The sequence below is a fragment of the Varroa jacobsoni genome, unplaced genomic scaffold (assembly GCF_002532875.2).
Source record: "Varroa jacobsoni isolate VJ856 unplaced genomic scaffold, vjacob_1.0 scaffold_393, whole genome shotgun sequence".
Taxonomy (NCBI): domain Eukaryota; kingdom Metazoa; phylum Arthropoda; class Arachnida; order Mesostigmata; family Varroidae; genus Varroa; species Varroa jacobsoni.
In genome coordinates this window covers 213,007-235,205 of record NW_019213295.1, presented here as the reverse complement: position 1 = coordinate 235,205, position 22,199 = coordinate 213,007, and the positions used below count along the sequence as shown (strand labels likewise).

At 43.1% G+C, this 22,199-nt stretch overlaps 1 long non-coding RNA gene across 5 annotated transcripts in view; it reads left to right on the top strand.

The window, feature by feature from the left end:
- Positions 1-22,199, top strand: part of LOC111260043 (uncharacterized) — a 90,636-nt gene that overhangs the window by 42,834 nt on the left and 25,603 nt on the right. For 4 of the 5 annotated variants that reach the window (XR_002680009.2, XR_002680007.2, XR_015310840.1 and 1 more), the window contains one exon: positions 9,529-10,270. This is a non-coding gene — a long non-coding RNA (uncharacterized LOC111260043). The remainder of the gene's footprint in view (positions 1-9,528; positions 10,271-22,199) is intronic. The other variant, XR_015310841.1, reaches the window with a different exon arrangement.

The following is a 22,199-nucleotide window of genomic DNA, read 5'->3' as shown; positions in this document are numbered from 1 at the left end:
CGTCTTTTTGAGTTATAAGCCTGCATTTACCCCTATGTATCTGGATATGTAGGAAATTCGAAAAGCATTATTTTTATGCCCACTATAGTCTATCAGACTGCGAATTGGATAAATGTTGTATACCGTTGGCATAGTGAGAACTGCAACTGCTAAAAGTCTGACTACTAAAAACAAATTGTAAGTGTGACATGAACAGTCTGTTTGTTGGCCTCTTGAGGCCACAGACTTTCGAACATCCCTCCGGCGCTGTTTGGGCATCGGATTGAGCGAAACTGTCAAGGGTGTGCGACACTACCTCGGTTGTGCGTCTGTGGTCACATCTATTTCAAATAAAAGAAGGTGAACCCATCTCGTTTAAGAATGGTTGGCCCTGTAGCCCTCTTGACAACGGGAATTTTCGAGATGGAGGCCTACTGGTCCTGAGGACTGATCAAATGCATGTACACTCATACACGTAGATATATCTTGTACTCAGATACAAAACACAGCAGAGCGCGATAAGATGGAATACCAAACACAAAGAACGGAGCAACTGTCAACAGGAAGTAAGACCTTTATTATGATTATTTTTTTCCATACTTTTATCTATGCAACCCACGTGCCGTTCGTGAGATTTGAGCGCAGCCCCGAAGAAACACACTATATAATTCGCATGCAAAGGTCGCCTGCAGTTTGCACTTGCTTGCATATAAAGCTCACTCCTTACGAAAAGTACGTCGTCTTTATTGTGCAAAGAACTCCTTTTGTCTGACAGAGTTCAGTCCCGGATCTCGACAGGTAGCGAAATGACAGAGATCGGAGAAAACGCTGATTCTTTTGTTGTCAACGAAGCTAATACTTATTCAAATAGATTTTAACGTGTTCCGTCACCTTGACGCACCATCAGTGTTCTTCTGCTGGTACACATGAGAGTTCCTCTTCACCGCTTTCTTACTTCTGGGCTACACACAACTAGGCGGCTGTGCGTGAAGGGTCTTGGTTGTGCTTTAGGTACAGTCATTTCATCCAATGGCAGGAGGAAAGGCTGGCGAAAGTTTACGACAAATATGCCTCAGTTGCATATTTTTTTCACAAAGGCGGACCATGTATATATACATGTTTCTTCTTCACACACGTTCTTGTGTGTAGTGGACATCGTGCTAGGGTTTGCGCAATGGCTGAATAAAGCAGCGGTAGATTGAGAGTACGTTCGAGCTAGTCCCTATAGCAGTTCGCCCAAGGGGATAACAAAATGTTAAATTATAAAAGTGACTTGTAACTATAAGGTTGTTTTATATAGTAAAACTATTCGAGTATTCATGCTTACTAAATATCGGAACCCGAGAGCAGACTGGTTCATATAAAGAGTTTTGGTGTAAATCATGTTTACTATTTAATTTGTGCTAATAATTTGGAAGCAATGAGGTTAGTTTCAGCAGAATAGATAAAACGAATACATTGGTCGGTGATGCAGCTCACGATTGGAGCGGGACCTTGCTCTGAGGGGTCCATGCTTTCTTTTCATAAAAACATTCCTTTCTCCATATCTATCTGTTCTATGTGTTGAGCTATACTCGACAATAAACGTTTGCTTTTTGGTCTCCTTCACCGTCGTTACTTGCAGGCTTACTTTGGTCTTCTTCATTTTGGGTGACATCAGTCTGGGGGACTCGACTTCCCTTTTCGTTCCCTTTTCTCTGCCTTGTCCTACCCTGTGTTCTTCTGATTGATTCTACATGAATTCCACGAAGAGGCACTGAGTGACTGATAATAAGCGAAAGATTGTGCGATAACACTGCCATACCGTCGCCACCATCAAATCAGCATTTCCCACGGGAAGATGATGATGTTCCCTCCTTTGGTTTAGTTGCTCTTCGTGTTTGTTTCCCTCCTCCCTGTACTACTGCCTCACGATTTCGTTCTACTTCCTTCTCCATTCAATCATTGCACTCCGCTAATCTTCAACGCTAGGCAAAAAGAATGAGAGACGACGGAATCGAAGGACGAAAAAAGAAGCCAACCGCGAGACTATAGAGGCTTCGAGTGGACCTGAGCAAGTTTCGGAACTCAGGTGACCGAAGAACTCTACGTGGGAATGGGCTAGTAGCTCAGACCTTCGACCACTACCGGCTGTTACCAGCGAGAAAGATTACCACTGTATTGTAGGCCCTTCTTCTTGGATAGTTTTCGTAGTAACTGGGTGCCTGGCAGGTAACGTTTGCTCAACGGATTGAATCGTTGTCGCAGTGGAACTCTTTACTGCGCCCGCGCTGTCTGATAATTTCTTCATGTCTCTACCGGCGTAGTCCCTCTATCGTGCTCTTTGCTCATTTAGCGCCAGCATTCCTTCTTCGAGCTTTCATGTGTTTTTCTTCTTCTTTGCGAAGTCTATGTGTATATGTGTAGCCAGGCTGCACGAGGCCACCCGTGCCGCCTAACGAGGGCCTCTGGGAACCTAAGTCGCTTGGGGATAATGGCCTATGGGTCAGACGCTTACTGCTGCTGCAGTTGTTCCAGTACGGTAAGGGACGCGAGAGGAGATATCAGGAAGATTTGTAGAAAGTATGGGGGGTGTCGGACTACATATAAAGTTACTACGGGAGGATGCACAGACCAGGCGAGGATATCTTCGGCGTTGTTCCCGAGGAATCAGGGTTCATCTCCCCGACGATCCCTCAATATCCGCCCTGTTCTCTTTTTTTCTCTATTCTTCCGACTCTCACGATGTTGTCCATTTTATTCTCTGTTGATCTTCTTCGTTTTCAGTCTGTCGTTAACGCTAGGCTTTATTGGCGTCGGAGCTCTATGTTCGTTCCATGATTGAAGTTGTTGAGACTGCCGCGACCGACACCATTGGCCACTGTTTCACTGTGTCACCCACGGAATCTATTCCCAAGCCTATAGATCAATGCTTGCCTGATTAAAAATTAGAAGGGATTGGCATGCAGAAAGAGTAGACATACGGCAGGAAAGCAAACACATCTTGCAGAAGTATACACAACAAAAAAATGCAAGTTTCAACTCGTACAAATGCCCCTAAGTAGCACACACACAATATGAACATCAACAGTAGACTCATAATTTCCGGCTGGGTGAATTGTCGCGTGGCCTAGTGTCTTCCAAATGAGTGCATTATTACTGCTATTTCTATTAGCAGCAGTGCTTTTATTAATACCAAAGCAGAAGAAGGCCAAGGCTTACTAGTACACATGTACGATAGGTCTGTGGTGTTGGCGATGATTCATCGATTATGAGTCTGCTATCGACGGGTTTGTTTGTTAGACCGAGCGGTTTGTCTTGTTCAATGAAGCGAGCTTGTTTCTCTAACTGACGCACGCTGATCCTTTCGCGGTACACAAGGCGGCCGTTTGTTTTTTAAGCGTACGGAAAGTACTATAGAATGCTTCAGTATGTGCAGATATGGCCAGCAGCTGGTTTTGCAATGGTCCAATAACAACATGACATACTTTGACTGTAATTTTTTAGTCTTGTCGGTGACTTTTACATCGACCGCAATCTGAGGTTAAGCCGATGTAGAACAAGCTATCGATGGTATAAGAGACCTATGGTACGGTTTGATTATATAAAGCACTATATTCATATTTAGAAAAATATTTGTTCTAATTAAAAAATACACGCCTATTGATGGAAATTATATAAAAATAGAAAATGAGTACATAGATTAAATTTTTCTGTTTCTTATGTTCGCTGGCTTTTTTTTACCCTATAATCAACCCCGATGTGTTCCGATTCTTTAAATAAAATTTTGTTACAGTCAACGTTATAAGGCTCTTTGTAATATATGTAATCATATACATCGAAAAGTATCTTTAACACAAGTTCGGCTGTTGAACCGAGAGTGTGCATTTGCATTTCGTTGTATGCGACATTTTATTGCACTCTTGAAGAATTTCGACCCTAAGTATTATTTCTTCAAGTTACGGATTATCTGGAACTACATAGCGCAATTTAGGTAATTTTATCTATCTTGACACCGATTATCCTGGCTTAGTAAATCGTCACAAAACAGAGTTATATTGAAAACAACTTATTGTTTTTGACGTCATTGTTTCCTAGCAATGAATTCAAGTTAAATGCATTAAAAAAAAATAGGACGATTTAGTGACTTTCGCTGATAGTTTTTTTGCTTTCGGGGTGCAACATAAATACTTCATTCGACGACAACAGTAAACTCGCAATGCAGGTAGTTTTACGATTTATACAAAAATTGCTTTCTTCTTTTGCATATGAACTAGCTCACAAGCACAATAAGCTTGATGCAAGGAAATTAATCTAACTGCGCCCTAAGGTTTTCATACTGTTGGCCTACTTGACACAATCTTCCCGCTCCGCCACGTTGACCTATCATCATAGCTCCTCTGTCGTTTCGAACTAAAAAAAACTTTTGAGGCCTCTACCTTAAAATGAGGAATGAGGGAGCGGACCGTCATCGTGTTCAGAAAATGGCCGACAATAAGCTCATCTCATAGGTCTAACGATTCCGACCGTTTCGTTTACCGTGCCTTACCGGGCCCTCTAGGAACACTTAGCAACATAAGCGAACCGGATCTCTACTACACGTTTGCGTTCGTACGAGCCTGAGTAAAACGGTAGTGTAACAAGGCCAAGTAGGAGATAACTCGGATCGACCTGCTTGCTGCCGCTTCACTATATACATACCAATCCGCCTATGTTGGGTGTATGGGCTGCAACCAGTTAACCGGATTAACCTTATTGGACTGGCGCATTATTTGCACTAAGGCACGCTTTGCGGCCGCAGTAGCAACAGCAGAAGCCGTAACGGCCGCGAGAAGTCTTCATCCTCTATTCGGCCATGTTGTACAACCTAACCAATCCCCATTGGTCTGATCTCCGTTCTCCTTTTTCTCATCTGTTCACTCAAACCCTCGATCCCTGCCTGCTTGCATGGCCTTCCTTTTACTGGTAGAGGTTTAACTATGTATACTTCTGCGCTACCGGCTGCGCTCAGTAGCTGCTACGCTAAGCGGTTGCGGGTGCAGCAATAGTAGGCAAAACGGCGGTGAGCAACGATACTCGCGGGATTGTGAATGGGACTAATTCGAGGAGTGTGTGAGCAGTGAATCGAGAGCAGTCTCATGCGCCCTTCGCATGCCCTCTTTCCCTCCTTTTCGTGTCAATTAGTCCGACCCGGAACCGGCAGACGCTTTCGAAGACGATGAAGCTCTCAGTCATGCTCAGCCGTCCACTTCGGACTTGGCACAACGTGCCCGGGTCAACCCCTACCAGGTCTCCGGATCCGCCCCGCTAACAGAGACGTTCCGCTACGACCCTAATTCTCCAACTCATCTGCCTCCCCCAACAGCTTACCGCCACTATGCAACGTTTGAGACCATTGTGGCGGCTGCTGATATTGCATGGCGGTATGCTGGTTCTCTAGCACTAACACAACTATCATGATCCCATGAGAATATTTGCCTACACGCAATATCACGTCGCCGGAGACCCGTCCGCCCATGATACTGCTGAGATGCTTCCTTTTACCGCTATCTTAAGTAACGATTGCTGTCATTTCTATATTGGCAGCAGGGGATTGGTTCTACTACTCACTGCGCGACCATATCGACAACAAATGTTATGCGATATTAAAAGCCCAGGCAAGAGAAAGTGGAACCATTTTTGCACCCAAAGATCACTGGGGTACACGGCCGTCATTCAACTGAGAATTGAGAACAGTAAAATGAAAAGTAAATAGTTCACAGCGTGACTGAAAGAATGAACTTGAAGTGGGGCCTGAAAAATGCAAATGCAGTCAACAGTGCGCAGGTGCATCAACAAAGGAACTTGCTGTTAACTTCATTTCTAATTAACGTGCTAACAGACTGTAGCTTGTGGTTGAAAATGTGTGTGGATAACGTCTGCTGCCTATACAGTTACTCATGTGGCGTCTATGATCTACTTGTTGCTATTGTTACTTACATGCTATTATATTAGGACCATTTCAATGTTTATAATGTATTAGTTCGCTGCTACTCGCACGGAAAAGCAGATACTTCGTTTTACGCCTACGAAGAGCCTGATTACTCGGTATAATAGTGGCAATAGTAAACCTAGAGCTATTCTAGATTTCATACAACGAACAACCGAGGCGCACTTATATGCATGTACTATATATGGCTAAGAATTGGCCAGTATTTTATGTTAATAATTAGGTAACATTAATTACAAATAATCTTTGGCTTGACTGCTAATTTTTCTGTCCTAACCAAAATACGTGATTCCCTGGTTTAACGAAGTAACGTACGACGGATAGAATATTAAGAATACTTCAAGCACACAGGCATTAAAGATAGCACAGTATCGATATAGATGAATTTCGCTGCGCTCGATAAAATCTGACATTGCCTATGCTATGCGTTGTTTTTTTCATACAGCTATAATAAACGAGCCAGATAGGAATTGAAGATACCAAAAAAAATCGGGCACAAAACTGCATCCCAAAAAATGTAACGTTTGAATATATGTAATGCAGTAATCCACGACCTTGTTTCAATCTCAAGTTTAGTTAGACAATTTTTTTTTTTAACTTATTCATGCTAATATAGAGAAAGGAAGTAACGTAGTCACGAGTACTTCTGACAAGATGAAAATATGGAATATGATGACGATTTTAATACATGGACCAGAAAGTCAAAAACAACATTTTTAAATTAATAAAACCTACACGGTTTGGCAAAAAATCATTAAGTTTATAAAATCTACTGTCCTATTTCAACAGTACGACTTTTGGTCCCGTTGGAGCTTTGCTAAATATACAACAGTACCTTGAGCCTTCTGAAATCAACCCGGAAGCTCATGATTTATCAAAAAAAAATTATAGAAATAGTTCGGATTTTGATAAATCAATTTTTGCATGCCTAACTTTCGGTTTTATTTGTTAATTTGTTCAGATGCAGATTGTGCTAAATTGTGCTTCTCTTGTGAATCTGTGAAAATATTTCGTTTCAAGAGAATAGCTTCAAATGTTGCGCTAAGAAGACAAAATTATTATACCATAAATAGCTGTCGACACAGATTGGCCGAAGTCTCTCCTGTCTCAACGTTTTTTCATAGCTGACTCTCACTTGGTTGCTCTCTGATCAAGCTTCGGTAAGCATTGCTTCAGGGAGTTTAACATGGGTAATCTCGATACACCAAACACGACAAAAAACTAGCATTTTCGTTTCGTTTCTTGTTGGACACTTTTTTTTTCTACTTATTATTAACGTGCGTCTACGTTTAGATTCAAACCTGGATCACCTTTATCTTCCTGTAGCTGATAAGCAAGCGACGCGTTACCACTGCATCATTTCCCTCACTATCACAACCCTTTCACTGTCTACGTTAGACATTGTCCTATTCTTTTTTTTTTTTTGTTCAAGCTAACCTGCATTCTAATTAGCAACGATCAACTACTCGGCTAGTGGATAGGAAAACCTTGACACAAAGAGTTAATATATCCGGTAAACGATCATATATTGATATCGATTTAGTAGCTCGTGCCCACAAACAACAGACAAACAGATATAAGGGAGGATAACAATCGTTTGGACGGAACTAGCAATGCACGTTGCTGGCCAGAGGCCTGAAATTATACCTGTGGAAGGAAACGTACGACAAAGAATTAGACTTTGAAATGCTGATGAATAAGCTCACACCGGTACGGTGCCAGAAGGGGCAAACGTGTTCAGCCAGAAGTTGTTTAGCCTGCTTTAATTATGAACCGGTGGTAAACTTATTTGGCTGGTAGCTTATGTGCGGTAACAGCACCAGAAGTTAGTAAACATCTCTACGCTATTTACGTATGAAGCGATAGAAGCAGTTGGCCGTAGGTGGCTAAATGGGTGGTCAAATCATCTTAGTGCACCTGTAATATTCAGCATTTTACTCCATAGAAGTAGTAACAATGGCAGTAGAGAAGCTGTACAGATGGAACGCACATAAAGCACTAGATTAACAGCAAAATACTACCAATAGCTGCACAAACATCGGTCGAGTAGTAACTACGCACCTTAAATCCAGCTACGTCCGATTCCTCGTCTCTTCTTCCCCCCAAACGTCCGCCTGCCAGCCTACGGACGCAGAGCTAACCAGACGTAACAACGCCATTATAGTGGCGTTGGCTGTGGTACCATAGGAAGAAATACAGAAAGTCAGACAAAGAAGAAGGTGGTACGGTAGTGGCTGTAATGGCGACGAGATGAAACGCAGAGAGAAGTTAACGGATAGGGAAGGGCTAGTTGGTCTAGGTTAGCCCCGGCGATGACAAAGTAACCAGGAAGAGAAAACAAGAATGAGGAAAGTTAAAGTGGCAGGAATAACAAGAACTGCCATATGCGTCCTCGGTTTACTCCGAATCCTGAATCATGCTCACCACCATCGCCGAGCAGGGTTCAGCCAAAGCGGTATAATCGTTCAGGCGCAGGCCAAAGCATTCTTGCAACGATACCTCAGCGTTCGGCTGCACCTTCTGCTGCCCGCTATCACGTACGAGCTACGAAGCCACTTGGTATGACGATGGTACTGCTGCTGCTCCTGCAGCCCAATTTTCAGCTGCAAGTGGAGGACTAATTAGGACTCTGACCGGTTAACTGAAGGCGCAATTGTGGCTCGTCCAAATGCTCCTTTAGCGCCAAAGCTGGCGTTTTCTGCCCGAACTTCAGAGCGTTGTCGTCCTTGTGACGATACCCCCGACGACAGCCCCGCTTCCTTCCCTCTTCTCAACCGGATGCTAACTGCGAGCGCATAATGACAACGTGGGGTTGAACCAGTTCAGGGTTGACCAGCGAACAGCTGGACACCAATTGGACGTCTGTTTTCATTATTACTATTATTATCAAGACCCGACATAGATGAATGTTTCCACGTATACAATATTCCGCAAAATATAAATAATTCATAAATGCTCCTAAAAAATTAGTTCTTCTGAGTTTATAATCACATCAAGGCTAGTAGGTATTTACAACTGCGGCGGTTTATTGCTTGGTATGATTGTTATTAATGTGGAATCATCGAATAAACTTTATTTATTGGTAAATTTGAAAACTGAAGACCGTATCGATTCGTGGACTCTATTGTCTTCAGTAACCTGCGACTTGCACTTTCCTCGTGAACGAATATCGAATTAATGCAGGCTTTAACTCAAACAATGATTATATACTTCTCTGTCACAGGCGAACTGTTATTGCTTAAATAGCGCCTATATTATTATACTAATGAAATTACCATTGTCATGCTACGTTTATTCTAGCTGATGGAATCGAACTTGTTGCTAGGTTATTGTTAACCAAAAGTTTTAATAGCTTACTGGCAGGTTCAATAGAGTGTAGGTAAGCCATTGTGATTAATTTACAAAGAATCGTGTGGAAACACCAGTCGGATACAGAAAGTAGTTTGATAGACACCTACGATAATGATTCGAGTTTAACTAATTAGCATTCTGGTTACTGTATTATTTTTTGTTACTTAAATGAATAAATGAAAAAAGAAAACGTCCGCTCATCTGTACCTGCTTTTCTCATGCGTTTTCAGCTTACCTAGGCGTCAAACTACTGGATGTACATACGTACTGGCGGTCAATATGAGTGAGCTTCGGTAGCGGTGGGCGCCTCACTTGACAACGGCGGGTACATCTCATGCTCCTGCGCAGCACGACCAATGGAGAGAAAACTGCTTGGGCCAACCAACCCTGCGCTCAACGGGTGCTCTAATGAACAGTTTCCGTATATTAGTGCTACTGGAGCATCGTCCCCACGAGCGACACCATGCGGACGGCCACTGTACAGCTTCCCGCCATACAGCTTTTTCCTCTAACCAAAGAGGCTTTGTGCTACTACCAGAGGCTCCAGCCTCCATTCGGTGTTGCCATTGTTCTGGCATACGCCTGACGTCTGGCGAGTCATTCAGGGAATTCGCTGTTAATTCGCCAAATTCCCGCGTTTCCAAGTCTCCCCGACGCTCATCTTGCCTGAAAGTTGGCGGGGTTTCAGCCAGCCTGGTTCCGTAGGCAACAGCGAACGTGAGTAAGGAAGGCCTCCCATAAGCCATGGGTTTGCTAACCGAGATTCCTGCTGTAACAGAGAGGTAGAAGGGCCAGAAATAGTAGCCCTCTATTGTCTTGATGGGTTGGCTATCGAAGGCGGGAGGCACGCCTCACACTATTTTGGCTCGGCCTTCATGGCGCTTTCCTTTTCCATGACTAAACTAGAGCACAATGAAACTTTAGTCTTATAGCCTTACCAAGCTCTTCCGACTGATGGACATGCTGAACAGGGTATGTTACTTGAGTATTTTTCATAGTAACAGTTCACTAGATAGAGTTCTTATGTGGCTGACTTTTGTTATTGAAAGCGTTGCTGAAAAGATGGAAATATTGTAATCACATGGGTTCTGTTTCTGTATCTACATTATAACTTTTTCCAGAATATTCTATGTAATATTGCCGCTAATAGGCATGTAGCCATTTATAAAGCATAACGAAAATTCATACTGAGTGTCTGGGTGGTTCAAGAACTGACGTGGGATAGAGGTTAAAATACATATTAGTGACGATCAGTTTCCCCAATGCATGGGTTAGACCCCTCGAGCATGGGTTCGACAGTGAGTAAAAATACTTCACTCGAGAAGAATTAATCATTTGCTAATTATTTTATTATGCAAATCGTGCATCTAATGGCTATAAAAAGCAGATACGCACACTGATAGTTAGACATATTTCGCATGCTCAATTTGTTGAATACCATCCACAGGACTGTACAATCTACTCAACAAATCTCTATCTGTTTATACGGTCTCTTATCATTCTACCTACTCCGGCGATATCGCCACCGTAATTGACCCGTCAAAAAGCTAACTTCAAACAACGTGAGTTAGCAGCTTGAACGACAAGAATCTTGTTCGCGTCTTTTACGTGAGGATACTGCCGAACAGCTGACTATGTACTCCTTATACGTGGCTCCTGTGGGTTGCCAAATACCAACACGGCGGTCGCTAACGTCGCCGCAGCAAATTCGAATTGAAACGCCTATTTCTGTCCTTTCTAGGCAGCGTGCGTGCGTCCTTTGCCTAGGATCAGGCCGAAAAGAGTTTAGAGCGCCATTAGTCGTCCGACACAGCTCCTATGTCCGCTTCTCTTGCTTTCATCCACTAGTGGATACTGAAAACATAACTCATGGCCGGGTCCTCTATGAAGCACAGACGCCAGCTTTCTTTCCAGAATACTCTGACGATAGTTGTAGTAGTGATTGTCATAGTAGAGATGCGTAGCCGTATGAAGGCAGCGGGCGCCTGTTGCAACGGCAGCAGTTACAGAGCGCTGGCTTTGCGTATCTAGCAGTGTGTCATAGCCTCCACAATCTTTATTAGGGTTAATAAGCTAGCGATGCCTTTGAATATCCTGTTAACGACCGCTCGATTGCTCGTGCTTGGACTGCTGCCAGTATACAGCTTATAGCTGCTAGTCTACAAACATTCACCCGACTTTCAACACAAGGGTAGACTTTCACTGCAGTGCCTGTTCCTCCACTACTGCAGCTATCGCCGTCGTTCCCATAGAATGTGTTGTGGGTACGCCGGTTGCGTGGCGGGAATTTACGGGTTATGGCAAGTGAGAAAAATTGGGCGAGGGAGAACGACGTGCTTGGAAAGGGGAAAAGTATGAGAGAACAAGACGATTTTTGGGAGAAAGTGATGGGAGTGCACATGAGGGGAGTTTTATTATTGAGCTCAACAGCCTTTTTAACTAAACACTACAGCTGATAACGCGTTCAGTACTCAATAAGTACTTCCATGATTTGCGCAGGCCAAGCTGATAGCGCTGCAAACCTCAGTCTACATTCTCTAAAGAGCCGGCTTGCGTTTCGCTTTTCCTTTTCTTTCTCTTTAATTCCGTTCTCCATAATTCATAATTTCGATTGTACATCTCCTACAGTCCATCATCACTTAATCAAACCATGATAAGCTACCTCTGTTAAGCCCACCACTTTTTGGCTTTCCTGCGAACCGACAGACACGCCAAGATAACATACAATTGAAATATACCCCCCGGTAATAGTATAATTCTTTTTTGCTCTCAAGTTAGAAACTAAACTTATAAGTCCATAGTTAGATTAGAATAAATTGAATTGATTTGATTAAATTCAAAGTATAATCTATTTTTTTTATTTGCATTTAGTTAAATCGTTGCCATGTGTACGACATCAGCTTTATACGCCCGAATTTGCGTCATACAAGTTAAACATTTAACCAATGATATTACAGCTCTTATATATATATATGTATATGTATTTTTTTTCTTAACACACGAACAATATTGTATTTTTAAAGCTCTCATTTTACAGTGCCTGTTCGTACATCATATCAACGAAATCGTTTATGAAAGTCTATTGAATTAAAAAAAACATCGATTGTAACACAAACGAAAAGTCCTAAAATCAGTTCGCGTATAAAAACGTATCGATAATTCGGTTACCGTAAATCGAGCTCGCAAATCGAGTTGCGTCATATTCGTGTAAAAAATTAGGCCAATCATTAGAGAAGAATGGAAGGAACTACGCTTATAAGCTGGGACCCTCGAACGTTCCAGGATCAGAAGAGGCTGAAACGGCACTCCTCAAAACTTTATAGGAGGCACAAAGGTGCTTGGGAAATCGATTTGAACTCAGTGTAAGTGAGCACCGTCTGAAGAAGAGAGTAGAGAAGAAATGTAAGCCAACTTTTGGCGTGGATGTACTTTTTCAATTGTACGTTTTGTATGAAACTTGTCTATCTCATCAGTAACTGATAAAGCTCATAGTGGTGTCTTAGGAAGCAAATTTGATTAAAGTACACGTGCCTTTTGTAGGAAAGGTGAAACTGTTTATAGGAGTATGCACGGATTGTAAAAATCATGTATCTTCTCAGGTCGATTCCCCGGCATGTCATTTTCAACTGAGAGATTTCACTGGCACTTACCAGGCAATAAATATAAATCTTCACGAAATGAAAAGTATAGTGTTTAAATTCTAAGCATCGTCTACATACTTGGCTTGTTTATCTCGTCTATATTATTTAGAAATTCGAGACTTTTTGCTTCAAATGTTCTTACTGATAGCGACGTAACTGAAGTTTTTAAATGTTACGCCTTTATTTTATTTTTATTCACTAAGCGGATAATTATCCTTTTGACGGGAACGGTATATCAAAATCCAATAAAAATTCTAAGATATCAAGTCTGTTTTGGGTCGTTGGTGTGAGAAAATGGTCCGACTAGTTTTCAATGAATAAATCGAACTGTTTTTGCTTGACGTTTTTTTTTTTGCGAATTGATTTCCTCTACTCAATACCATCGTGTAGCTATTTATTTCTTAAACTACTTGTCAGACTGTATCTACAGCTTTGGTTTTACCCATCGTGTCCTCTGCGTTTGAAACCGTTTGCTTGTTTACCTGCGTCTACAGGCTGCAAATAATGAACTTATATTGCACTACAAAATCTATAACATCATCATACAGATTGTTTTAATCTTCTTACTTTCCTTTCAATTGTCATAGCAAGTAAGAACATTGTGCAAGCCGGCAGATGCAAGGCAGATCCGTCGTGTAACTTCAAGGTGCGACATCGCAAGTTTCTCGCATAGCGGTATGTTTTTCTGGTCAATTGTGGTGGAAACTTGTTTATTTAAAAGCCCCTACGAACCCTCAGTACCATACAGCACAACGAGTCGAACTATAAGTCTATGTTATACATGAAAATCCAATCGGGTGTCCTGTTTGATCGGTTGTTTGTTGTCTTGCTCGTGTATATACCGATGTCTGCGCGTAGTGCCGCAAAATGCTACACATTGTTGGCTCACGCTACTGAGCCTGGTAGACAGTGGGCTCAATCCCAAAATGGAATTTGCCATATCGCTTCTAGAGTCGTCACAACTGAAATGTCCAATAATTCCCCGTTCGTCATATTTATCGACAGTGTCACCATAAAACTTGGCAAACATGAATGTGAATTTGATAAGAATACGAAATAAAGCCGTTCATCTTTAATGGCGTGAGACCCTCGTTAAACAATCTATATTCACTCTAAACTAATAATGCTAAGGTATAATAATGGCTATTGTAAATACTCTAAATAAACCGACAATCAATCTACTGTCTCACTAACGGTGAGTGGGCTCGGTGTTGAGGTAAAGCCTTCATTCGCTGGTCATTGATGCGCATTTGCTCACTGGGGATGCAACTTTCTACTAGGGACGCACGACGCAAGCGCTATATAATAGAAGGTAGTTATCAGCGTTGCAAAGGGGGTGTTTTCGTCGTGTACCGTTGTGCTCGTTTCAGCCCGTTGGCACCTCCTCCTAAGGACACTGCCAGGCCCAGTCCGTGTGCTTCCTGCTCCCGTTTGTTGTGCCAATAGTATAACAGCAGCGGTAGGTGCTACAGCACAAGTAGTAGTCGAGGCAGTAGCGACAGCTGGTGTAGTAGGCACAGGACGTGGCCCATGTACCCAACTCATGTGCGCACAGGGGCTCGATCTGAGAGCTTGTGATTCCGAATCCGAATCGGCGCCGTTCACTTGGGCTGGACCAGGCAACACGTACAAACGGTAACGTTGACAACGGGTGTAGCAGCATCAACAGTAGCATTGAGCAATAAACCTGCTGATAACGACACCAACCAATCAGGCAAGCAACGAATGCAGTAACGGAAAAACGAACTACCGTACACAGGCAAGCAGGTCCGATTGCTCTTTCTGCTAGTCCAACTCAGCCCGACCTACACCGCCCCCCTAGGAGCACTTTGCTATCTAGACAGCGTTATCTATAGCAGAACTGCGTCTGCTGCCCGCACGCTTCGATTCGCTCGGCCATTGCGATTGCTAGAAACAGCCACAGCGTCACAAGTAGCAGCGTCGGTAACAGCGATGTCGGAAGATCGGAAGCCGGTTGGATGGGTGTCAGGGAGGCGATTGGCTTCCGCATCCGTTAATGCGGCCCATATCCGGTGTATGGCGAGCTGATATTTAAGAACCATCACGTGCATCTCTTCAACGAGGTTTAGTTAGCTATTTATCTGATAGGAACAAACTTTAATTGTCGTAATAACCATAGTCGAGAGGTTAAGGATCTGAAAAGTCAAATAGAGACCTCTATACTTGTACACCATCACTATAACCAGGCACGAAGCATTATCGCGAGATGTCATAAAAAATGATTACAGATGTGAAGCTAAATCAAACTGTGATTTATTCACGATTAGAGTTTTTCTAATATTCTAAGAACCGTTTGAAGTCCGTCATTCCATGATTGTAAAAATGTTGCCGTAAAGTTTATTGTTACCACATTAGTCCAGCGAACTTACGGCAGGGAACTTGTCAAAAGCCATCTGTGATGAAAAAGATTTCAGGTCAGGACGGTAGGCATTCGTTACATTTTTGTCCAATGACAGGACCGAGCGCGGCCGCAAATCTCGTACTGCTGCGCATGCATCTGAAGGAAACGTTTGATATGAAATCTAAAGCAGAAAACTCAACGTCTTAAAATTCGCGGAACTCTGAAATTTTGCTCTTGCAGTTGAACACTATTGAATCTCCGAGGTCGGTCGGTATACTTTGAGCCAATATTATCTGGGTTTCTTTAGGACAACAATAATTCATCGCCATTTTAAAGTTAAAACAAAGGCTTTATCTAAATACTTCAGTAGTAAATTAGTCCGCCTGATTTGACGTCAAAGATGTGATTTCATGGTAAAATCTCTTTCGACCAAAACCGGTTGGTCTTCTCTTCATACAGTAACCTTCGCTGTAAGGTATTTTGCAATATTTCAGCTGTCGAGAAATAAGTTCACTTAACGAATACGGTTTCATTAGAATCTAAAATCCTTCAAAGATTTGCTCATCTTTTAAGGATTATTAAAAAATTATCTCGTCTTCGTTGGACTGTATAATGCAACTTTTGTTTTCCCACTTAGCACAAAAATCCGTTCTCGCCTTTAGGGTAACGCGCAACCTACTCGCTAATCTTTGGCGCCTAGTCCGCAGCAGCAATGAGTACGCTCGGATATATTTAGTGTGCATATTTATGTGTACAAGTTATAATTGTCCTATAGCCATCATGATGTACATTCCCTATTTTTCTAATTTGTCGGCGTCGCTGCCAATTTTCGTAAATTGTTATCAGCGAGAGGAAAGCGTTACGACTCTACTAGTTTAACCACCATTGCATTTGACAATTTGGCGTCTATGCAAATTTGATACGTCACCAATCGACGGGTAATTCTATTCAAACTTCAAATATCCAATGGCAAATCAGCCAGCACTGCCACCTTCCACAACCACCGTCGCCACTTCAACGACGACCACGGGCCAATTCGAGACCGTAAATTGGCCCTGGCCGGCCTTTATTCCGCTCCGTCTGTCCTTCAGCTCCTGTTCGCCTTTGCCATACCGATTCGGCCGCAACGCAACGAATGTCTTACTCCCTATTCCCAGTAGCGCGGTTTCGGCCGCCGACACTGCTGCACGCAAAGAAAGCCTCCTGCGTGTAGACGGCAGGCATAAAGCGAGATACGGAGCAAGAGCGCAGCACAGAGCCTGCACTGTTCAGGCAAACTAACAGCTCATCGGACTCGTTAGCGGCATAGCTCAAACAACCTTGGTTCGTTTTTGCTTCTTCTTGCTGTCGCTTCTGCTGGTGGTTTTTTTCGCTTGCTGTGTTTCTTTGAACAAACGAGACAAAACGAAACGAGCAGGCAAGAGAAGGGAAAACGCTAAAAAGAACAGACAGGCGAGGGCTGGGGTTTGCCCTCTTCCTGCCGCCGGCTATCGCCGCCGCCTTTGTCGGCGTGCGGCTACGAAGGAACAGCAGAGCGGCAGGCGAAAGTAGAGACAAAACTGCGGAAGGAGTAGCTCGAAAGCGAACAGGAATGCGTACGATTCTTATAGCGAGGATGGGTGCGAGCTGGGTAAGATTGCAGTAGGATGGATAAATCTGTGAATTCCCTTTGAGCAAGGTATTACTTGCCATCCTAGTGGATGAGGCTAGCTATGTGGCTGTGGCGGAGGCAGCAGCGATGCCTGCAGACGCTATGTGCTTCCACGGCGCTGTCGGCTAACCAGGCTGTTTGACTGGCCGCGGGTCTACTACCCGAGAACGACGGAGGTAGCAACACCACGAGTAGCAGAGCATTACTGTATTTCATGCGCGAATGAGGTAAAGCACGGGATGAGGCGGGGTGTGGAATGCCCTGTCTGTACGTAGGGGTCTAGAGATATTTGTCGGTGGAAGAGCCGGCGGAACAAGCGATAGCTGATTGATTGATTAAGGGAAGTGAAGACAAATTGAACCAAAAACCTCCCTCATAAGGGAGCACTGACGCTAGACAAAATAAGAGATTATTGAGACTCGAGATAAAGTTGGCGATTGGACCACGGGGTGATGGCTCAACATCGAAAGATGAAGTAAGAAGAGGGATGGAAAAAAAAGCGGAGAAGATGTAGCGTAAGAGAAAGTCTACAACCCCAAGAAATGGGTACAAAAATGGAGAGGATAAAACCTTTGGAGGATGAAGCACAAAAAAACGAGATCACATGGTGAACCGGAAGTTTGGAAGTACTACGCCGCAAACACCCTACAACAAAATTAGCTATGCAGCCAAACATCCGCGCGTGAGAGACGGCAAAATCGGCAGATCCAGCAAAACTCAGAAAAGTTAGCGGTACTCAAGAAATGCATAAGCGCGAAGAGAATTGTATACGTCCTTCTGCTGGCGTTGTTGTAACGAGCCTTAGTGTTAGTTTCCACCTGGCTTTTGCTCCCTCCGCACAGATGTTGTTTCGTTCTCTCCTACTAGGTCACGCCAGATGGCAGACTTACTTGGCAGACCGTTCGTGGTACTTCTACTTAATCTTGCAATAGAGAACGGAGGAGACGACGAGAAGCTGTTTCTTCAACAGACGAACTGCAAATGATCCCCTACTGCTTTCCATGAAAAAAAAAAAAAGCAAGGAAAGCTCCGGAGTTCCCAGCCACGCGAATTTACATGTTTTTGGAAATAAATTCTCTCTTGTTCTCGATAGCCTTCTTTCAGTGTTTGCCCTAGAGAATGAGGATATGGAGTTAGCTAATAAGTTGTATAACGGCTTTACATGCACGCATACGAATATGTACTATACTGCTCGATCGGCATGTTAGTTCTTCATTCCATGAGGCAATAAGCGAGAACAACAAGCTATCTTAATGAACCGTGGCATACGGAACATATTTCCACCATCTATCAAGACCAGTGTAGTCATTGTATCAATTTGCTTTTTTGTTGATAACGGTGCCATTTAACTACCATTATTCAAAATACTTGTAATGTCTAAGAATGGCTCAGTCATATATCATCTCACCACCTGCAGCCGCGCTTCCTACCAAGTGTTAGCACGATTGAAATGCCTGACGTATCCGAGGCTCAAATACCCTTAGAGTACGGTCAGTATTCTTGTACGGGAACTGGAACATAGACTAGATTCAATAAATGTTAAATGAACGTAAACCTAATCCGAGCTTACCACCATTCTTTACTCAATAGCCGGACTGACTACAATACACGATACAATTAAACGCGGCCTTTTTGTGATCAGGAAAAAACGCTACGACAGGGAGCCATTTGAACTGAGCGTGAACTTTCTTCAAGGCTGTCATGGTAGCCCTGGTCAGTTCTCGACGAGCCAGTAGCATGCCATTAGAAGGCGTTAGTTAATAACTAGACAGGTCGGACTCGTCGCTTGCGGTTTTTTTTTATCGTCTCAGTTTGAGTACACACCTTAGTCCCCTTAGGACTTCCTAGATGATCTAGCATTTGGTCTTGTTGTAGAGTGTTATTGTCTAGAATCCGTAGCTGCTATTCATGTGTAGCGTTCAATCTCACTTGCTGTTGCTGCTAGTCGGCTTTAAAAAATTACTTTTTTTTCGGTTTTATGTACTAGCTAGCGATTCATTCAGCGGCCGCTACAAAGCATCTCTTAGATCCTAGAACATTTTACAAAAATATGGACTCCTCTAAGAAAATTGGATGAGTGTTACCCTAAAATATAGGCAGAGTAATAAAATACATTTGCTTTGGCCTTATATTTCCAGCCCTTGAGATATCGGAGGTCGCTGCAAACCGTCTGTGAATACGACCCAGTGTCGACTGCATCGGTAGTGACATACAAAGAATAACGGGCTCGTGACTCTCAGACATTATTTCGACACCCACTTAGACTCATAAACCTTTGCCAATTAGCGGATACATAGATTGACGATCATCGACATAGCGTCAATTTCTCCTCAACTCACATAGAAATATTTTGTGCGGTTTCGATGATCAGTCTTCTTATTCTTCGATTTCATGCATTTCATAAACGCTTTCCTATAGTTTTCCACTGTTGTATGCGAATTATAGAAGAATCTATTTCGTTCATGTAGCACACCCAATTACAAAGATCTTCTAGTACAATAATACATTTAATCAATAAAGACAAGCTATTATAACGAAGCGCAAGTAAATGGATGTTCATCCAGCGAGCAATTTTTTGCGGAAGCCTTTACCTCATCATCTCCCATGAATCCTGATCCGGAAAATGTTTTAACACGTTTCGCTTTAATTCAAACACGCGATGTAAACGTAAGTTTTTTTTTTGTCGATAAGTAACTGTGGTGCATTTAACTGTTTTTCGGAATTGAAGTTTGTTAGCAGGAAACCGAGAATTTGAGTTTTATCTCGAACATGATCAGCAATAGTTAAATGTCGACGAGATTCGAAAAAACTATTTTGAGGCAAATATAGGTTATGCAGGTTCAATGTCATAACCTACACGGGACGATGTTAACCTGGATGGGGTACAGACAAGCTACAGTTCAGTAATTGACACGACTCGTCGCCGAAGTCCATGTCAGATATATTCGAAGTATTCCGACACTCAGCTGGCTCAACAACGCCGTGTCTGCAAGCGCCTGATGAAGCTTTTGCGTTTTTTTTTTTGTTACATACTTTCATAGCGATTAAGTACGTAAATACAGCGTTACGTATGACGAGGTCATAAAATAATTTCTCTATAAGACACACTAAATAAGTCAAAAAGCGCCGTTTCTATTACTTAGAGTATCATAATTATAACCATTACCTATAGCACCACCGCATTGGCTAATTTACGACCTACTCTAAATGTTGAACGAGGCATGCCAGGCCCGTCTAGTTCACAGCTGAGACGTGCCAGCGTAGGTATTCATAGTCTTCGTTCCTTGTCAGCAGACCTCAATGTATAGTTCGAGTCCACTACAGGTACACTATCCGCAATCAGACGAGCCAGTAGCATGTCATTAGAAGGCGTTAGTTAATGAATACTGGAATTGTTCGTCGCAATTGTCGTATTACTTCGACGTAGCTTGACTGTGCTCAGCCAGACCCTTACTCATCAAAATACTGATCCGGCAACGTACCTTGAGAACTATCTATTTATCCTTTTATTCAATTAGTTCAGTTGGTTGTTCTTTAGAATACATCTGGATTGTTTAGCGGAGAACACCCTAAATTTTAAGAGCATATGCCGTAGTAAAGGCTAGGCTGACGTGCTCGGCAATAGACCGTCACGATATTTGGGGGTAAATGTGCGGCAGATAAGTCATAGCCCTAATTCACGATTCGCCTTCAAGCTTATCTCTTTATGTTCGCTAAACCCTCGAACGATGCTTTCCCCAAATCTGGGAATCGCTGTTGGAACATTTTTTTCGAGCATGTAAATCTATCGTATATAAAAGTGTCCAACTGATTTATAAAGTGGGCCATGTTCTTTATGTCGATCACGTCTGTTTACGTTAAGCGAAAACGTTTTAGCTGTATAGAGGACGCCTTTCACTCAAACTACTATGTATATAATTTTTTTTGATCCTAGTTGTAATGCCGGGTAAGTAGTGCCTATTCAAAGTATTTGGTACGTTATCAAGTTCTTCCATTTTCTATAGTTGCTGCCCATATTGTACTTTCGACGTACACGAGCCTTTTCTATCAGTTCTATCGTCCCGTTCTGATCATGCTTCCAATTCTCCTACTTCAGCACTAAACACAGTCTGCAGTAAACTTCTCTGCCTCTTCTACTTCATCACTGCTACAGCTACTACTTGTTTCGTGACCATTCTGAATTTGCACTTAATTCCTCCAAGTCATCTAATGAGATGACAGCGAGAAGCAACGAGAGATCCGCCGAGACGGAGAAACAAAACCGAGAAAACGAATCGAGCGGCAGGAAGATTGTCCGGGGAAGGGGATCATGCGAGATAAAAAAAATCCGCTACATGACTACCGTCGCCACAGAAACCCTATCGCCTTCCTCAGATCGGTACGCCACGATCTGATTGCGGATCTGAAAGTAGGAGCAGTAGCAGTAAGGCCTCCGACCTGCGAGCAATAGAGAGCGCCTGTTAGCTCCTTCTCAGTCTTACCCCCCTCACTGGAGTGCCGAGGCCGACTCCCATAGGGACTGGTTCGCGACTTCGGGACTCAACCACCCCACCCAGTTTGAAGGCAAGCTGTCCTCCCCAGAGAGGGACGAAACTGCGATTTCGTAACCTTCGCATACTGTTCAACCGTTCCGCCGAACGGCAGACCCACCATTCGCTCGTACGATGTTATCTCATCCAGCTAGTCATGCAAGCTTGCAAGCCCACGTTAGTCCCAAGCCATACATTTCTAACGACATACACAAAGATAGACAGACACGCATCTGATGCATATGTAGACATGATCGCTTGGCAGTTTAGTCATATGTAAAGAGCTCAGCCTTCGCTCGAGGTAACATTCATGAAGCGAATCAAAGTGTGAAGCAACACTGCATAGCAACGAATAGCCATGACGGTACCCATATCAACAACTACTATCATCTAGCTAGCCCGCCAGCCAGTTGAAGGCTGCTCTTAGGTTTTTCGTCGCGCCGTTAAATATTCAAGCCTGTGCAACTGATGAGTGTGTCCGAGTACGGGCAGGGCAGGCCGCAGACAACCAGTAACTCGGCACAGTCGATGCGGTCCTTAATATTTTGACAGGCGTAACGCTGTTGGTAACAGCATTGGTGTTCGTCCCGCATTATCGACAAACGAAAAAACAAGGGTGAGGAAAACGAGTCAAAATGAGACAGTACTACATTATTTATATCATTCCTCATATAGGTATTTTCACACTCTCCTCACACGTTACTGTCAAGTGGCATCG